Genomic DNA, 6320 nt, shown 5'->3' with positions numbered 1-6320 from the left:
AAACCTGCAGTGAAAGTTTGTGTGTTTATGCAGCCATCCCATGATGTCCTACTGCCAAATTTGTGATTTTACAGCTCCTGAACACTTTGGTGCCTTCTAGGTGCATATAAAGCATATTATACAGGCATTAACATTTGCTTTCTATGCACTTGTCAAATTCTGGGTCATGGTGGGTTATGCATTTTTGTGAAAATGAGAGAAATATGATGCTGTGTGCATATGTTGAAGTATTTGAAGAGTCAAAGCAGTTTCCAAAAATCTACTTTGGTGTTGTGATGCCAGCTTTAAGAAAGTAAGGCTTTACTGCACTGTCACATAAGAAAGTGGGATAAAGGATCTCTTACAATCGATACCTGATTAATTCTAATGCACAGGAGGGCCAATCAGTGTGCCTAGTAGGGTCGTGGTCCTACAATGCAAAGCAATGAGGTTTTAGGGAAAGATCTGTTACAGACTTTCACTCACAGTAAAGTGGAATTATCTATCTTGTTATTGTGTGACTTATCTCAAGATATCTAATTGTCATATACAATAATATATTTGGTTTTCAGTGGGATTACAAAATGTGTCAAGCATTTAAAGGTGCACATAAATGCTACAGATACTTTGAAAAATTTCTAGCGAATTTGAGCACAAAGTGACTATATGTGCACACTAGGACACTTTCATGAAAGTTAATGTCTTTCAAAAGAGCACCAATACCTTGGAATCTGACAATATAAATATTTACATTACCTTTTCGCTTCCAAGATTATTCCTTTTTACAAAAAGAAGCAAATTCTTCTTTACGCCAGATATAGAATTGTGATATTCATTATCAATCTATTGATCAATATTGATCAATGATATTAACTGCAATATGTGTCAAAGCAAATTTGAGCTTGTAAATATTTGTGGAAGGAAATTTTACATTGAGGTTTCTGTGTTGTCATATACGAGCCATATAATGTGCAGATGAATAAAAATTGGTTTTTGTAAGTGATAATCCTTTACATTGGTATCAGTGTAGTTATGACAGGAGTTAGTATTGTGTGTGTGCATCTATCACATAATCCATGTGCATATGAACAAAGACAATTTAGAACAGTTTTGTCAAGAATAATAATATTTATTGAAAGATAAGCTTCATAACTTCTCTTTGAATTATAATAATCTGAATGTCATACATGTACCGTCAAATTTATTACACACAGTGATAGCATGGTGCTTCAGTGCAAGCCGATTAAAGTGCAAGCACAGTGCATACAATCCTTCTGAGAAGAATACAATAGAATTTAATAGATGTTATTCTTCTCTCGTAAACGAAAACAGTTTATCCCCAATACATCGCACATGCGAACCCTGTTATGAAGAGCACTATACACAAAACAGCATTTCATTATTGTATGTGTGTACTGTGTGTTTATAAGAACTGATCTTTTATACGATTAAAATAGTCAAGCCACATCACACATATCTATGATTTATAATGATTTGCCTTTGCACAAGAATGATATGAGTGGAAGCAAGGCGTGACTGTGTGTGTACAAGCAGTACATTTAGGCATCATATAATTATTTTCAAGTGCAACATGAGCACAGTGAATGGCTTCTAAGGCAATATATTGTTTTAGTAACTTCAAAATAACACATGCATAACAATCCATCTTTGAAGCACCTCTTTGTGCGCTTGTAGTGGTGACAAAGTCTTGTGCTGTGCAGCGCATGAAGCTATAACATTCCCAGCTACTGGCTGTTGTGTGGTTTATGTTGTGTGGTTTATGATGCAAATATCGATATCACAGGATTTGTGCCTTCATTTCTGAATACACGTATAGCTTTTCTCACATGCAAATTGGATGAACATTTTCTCAGTGTGATGTTCTTCATACCAATCACAGGAGGAAACTACAGAGTACATGTATGTCAACTGTATCTTTTATTAGGAATCGATGGGATGATTAAATAGGCCCACATGTCTGAATAGAATGATTAAATTTATAATAGCATCTTACATCAACACGATACTGTGACTTGGATACCTGTTCACACCAGGCAAAGATCCTATTAACTTGCTGTTGATGTATGGATGAACAAGGATTTGTATAATATAAGTACATGTACCATCTTTCATAGGCTGGTCTTGTCTTTTTAAAGCTAACATATCCATCCCCCTGCATCATAAAGAGAAGACTTTGTAATCCTTGGCTGGCACCCAGTGCCAAATTGCAAGCGCCATAACCATTACAACTTATGAGGCAGTACTTGACATGTGTAGAGTTTTATGAAAACAGTTGGTGGGGGGGTAAATTACAAAAGACAACAGGTTGTACATGTACCTCGACATTGAAGCAAATATTTTGTGCAGCTGGAAGGACACTATGACCTGTGAAGCTGAATGTACAGAACTCCAATAAATCAAGCCAGAGTAGATGTCACAGTTAGGATGGATCATGCAGTCACTGAACAATCAACAATAGTGGATGTGAAAGCTTTACAGATCAATGCAGAAGTCATTGGTTTGGGTACTGAAAACTTGGCATGACTGCAGCATAAACATTTTCATAGCCCTATCCAGTCCACACTCTACATTTTGGTCTAGCCAAGGGTTAAGTACAGTATGATATGTACTGTATTTCACTGATAAACATTGTGATATGAAACACGCATTTCATGATCACATTAGTTGTGAGGTTGTAATACTGATACTTTACTCATCAACAAACTTAAACCATGAAATGGAGTACTCTTTATGCCCTCAACTTACCCTTGTAAAAAATATCCAAAAACACTTTAAGTTTATAATATTAACTGTGCATGTGAGTGTGTGTGTGTGTGTGTGTGTGTGTGTGTGTATGTGTTTGCTTCTATATCTCTTTCTTTTTCTTGAATTACATATCTTCTCAGAAGGTATGGGAACACATTTTTATCTGACACTTCTGAATTCTAGTACATGTTATGCATGATGGAACAGAGCAACATTACCATTACACTGCACGACAAGTAACATACATGTAGAATACTGTATTCATTGATCCATCACATGCTGCACATTTTGGACATTAGCTTGATTGACAATTTTGCAATGTTTAAAACAAAGGCACAAGAACAACAAACACACACAAACCCGTGAAATGGGCACCAACATATCGTCAGTTGAGAATGATTAGGGAAGCCACTAAATCCGTACCAACGGTAGTGTTTGAGGTACCTTAATGCCCTTATCATATTCATTTTACAATACTACCAAACATAACGTGTGTATGGAACCAAAGCCCAACATACATGGAGAGTGTCTTCTACAAAGCACTTGCAGAAGACTAATGTGGAGACCCACATTCACACAATTTGTTTCTTCTTCTTGAATAGTACATGTCCATGTATATCTTTTTCAGTGTATCTGTTACTTCTGTATCCCTCTCTTGACATATGTTTTATAGCCTGTATTTTTCTGTTCACTTTGGCCCAAATTCACAAAGTTGGTTTAAATTACGACCATGGTTTCCATGGCCGGCGGAACCGTGGGGGCTCGCCCCCCCCCCCCCCCCTTTTTGTGCACCATACAAAGGAATACATAAGGTGTCATTACTTTGGGCCCCCACACTTTTTTTTAACCCGGAAGTACGTAGGTGAGGGATAGAGATCTGGAAGTGTGAGCGCGGTAAGGTTTTTTTTTTTCGCTTGTCAGGTGAAGAAACCTGGAAGTGGAAGGGGAGAGATGAGTTGAGGCCTTTTTTTTTTTTTTTTTTTTGTTAGCTCATGAAACCCGGAAGTGGGCCCCCACACTTTTGAAAACGCTCTGCCGGTCCTGGTTTTGAATCTGGACCATGGTTTAAAATAAGCATCAAATAGGCTACCTTTGACATACGCGTATCAACGCACGTTTGTTACTGGACATCTGTTGGCTTATGCAATCTGTCAATCGTATTTACGCAGAAGAAATTTGCATAAACCATGGTTAAAATTGAAACCACCTTCATGAATTTGAGCCTTAATGATTTCTCACTCTTTCTCTCCCTTTGTCTTTCTGTCTGTCTGTTTGTCTATTTGTCTCTGTCTCTCTTACATTTTGTGCTTTCAGAGTTGAGGGATGGCTCAGTGAATATATTCCAATATCTTGTAGATTGCACACTTTTGAACAACACAAACTATTCCGTACTATTCAAATATGACATATTCCATAACTTCATCTTATCACAGCTATTACAGATATTTGGAGTTTGTTTTATTCCAATGAACACACTCTCCTGCAGATAAGTTAACAACACCAATGGGTTATCCAACAGCAAGAAATTTTGTAATGTATTGTGTATGACTTGTTTTGCTTTCTTAATAACTTAAAAAACCACTGGCATCTCTCTATATCAGCAGTCAAAGTCTCTTTCCTGAATAAGTGCAATATATTCAAAGTATGTACTATTACACAAGGTTATATTTGCTATCCAAATTGTCCGCAGATACACTGTAGAGTATAAGATCCAACATTGTACAAGAAGTATCATGATACATGGACAATGCATAGTTTAATGGTATGATACCATTAAACTTTTGATTCTTTGTGATTTCTTTGCTATCATCAAAAAACAAAAACTAGAAATGTCGCTATGGCGACTGATGCCTCCGCCATAATGCATGATTCTCCCAATAGGCGTATAGTACAATGTCTTCACAATGTGTGATCCATGACAGTTTCACATACATGTAAAGTGGCAAAATATGGAAATGACAGGTTTGTCAAAAATGTCTTGAATTGGGTTTGCTTTAATTTTCAAAGAGTGCAGGTATTCATATTTGGGGAATTGAGAATTTTTACTTGAATTCTGACAGACCTTTTTATAAGTTTATGCATTGAGTAATTTCCAAGGTATGAAGAAAGAGTGTAATAACGGTACAAAATGGATTTTTTTTTTTGTTTTTTTTTGTTTTGTTTTGTTTTTGTTTTTTTTGGGGGGGGCATTGAAACCTGTCTGGCCTTTGACCTTTGACCTTCTGGCTGGAAATTTTCCAGAGAATCTCCATTAGGTAATGCATGTAGTAAGTTTTGAAACTAATAATGCAAGTATTGTGTATACTAGTATATGAGGGAAATAGTAAAATTTTGAGTTGACCTTGACCTTTGACCCCTGACTATTGACCCATGACCCCTAAATTCCCTAGATAATCTCTGCCAGTCAGTACATGCGTATGTCCCAAGTTCCACGAAGATACATTGAACCATTTGCGAGAAAAGTGATATTGCAACATTTTCACCTAACCTTTGACCTTTTGACCTTTGACCTTTTGACATGAAACTCTCTCTGGAGAATCTTTATGCAGTAGTACATGTCCACACCAAGTTTCAAGAAAATACCTTTGGGCATTGCATAGATATGGGGGAAATTGCAACATTTGTAGCATTTGACCTTGACCTTTTGACCTTTGACCTCTTGCCAATGTCACTAAAATCTACTCAACTAATTTTCCCATCATACATCATCCTTGGACCAAGTTTGGTGAAAGCTGCTTCATCCAGTGTTGAGTTATCACGTAAACAGATAAATTTTAGGATTTGACCTTGATCTTTGACCTTTGACCTCTGTCCGATTTCACTGAAAAACTAATCAAGTAATTGTCCCATCATACATCATCCTCCAACAAAGTTTGGTGAAATTTGCTATTTCCAGTCTTGAGTTATCGCGTAAACGGATACAATTTCATGATTTGACCTTGACCTTTGACCTTTAACCGATTTCACCCAAAATCTAATCAAATAATTGCCCTATCATACTTCATACTTGGACCAAGTTTGGTAAAATTCCAGTATATATTACTCAAGTTATCGCGTAAACAAAAGCGGACGGACGGACGGACGGACGGACATACGGACGGACGACCTCATGGTGATATACTTGTGTGTCTACCCCTTTGTTCTCCCTTTTGTTAAAATAGACACATAAGCAAAAATTTTAGCCACACAAGCCTGACGGAATAAAGGCCATCTATTGTGCACTATTGTTCTCCTAGCCACACAAGCATACTCTCGTTAGCACGGACATACGGACGTACGGACGTATGGACAGACGGACAACCCGAAAACATAATGCCTCCGGCACCACTTCATGGTGGAGACGTAAAAAAATGAACATGCACATCATGCATACAATTGTACATAAGTCCAGTGCTGATATGATGCACACTGCCAGAATTTTTAACTGTAATGTATTATTTATCTTGATTTTAAGAGATAAACCACAACTGACTCAAGTTACACTCACATAATCACAAGAAATCCTGGCTTATACTGATCACTGTAGGGTAAGAGAAGCCAGCTATTACAGGGGGCGGCTACCTATCTAATGAGTT

The sequence above is a fragment of the Diadema antillarum genome, unplaced genomic scaffold (genome assembly GCF_040938485.1).
Source record: "Diadema antillarum isolate AM-2024a unplaced genomic scaffold, OU_Dant_1.0 seq00000243_RagTag, whole genome shotgun sequence".
In the NCBI taxonomy this organism is placed as follows: Eukaryota; Metazoa; Echinodermata; class Echinoidea; order Diadematoida; family Diadematidae; genus Diadema; species Diadema antillarum.
This window is presented reverse-complemented; position numbering follows the sequence as displayed.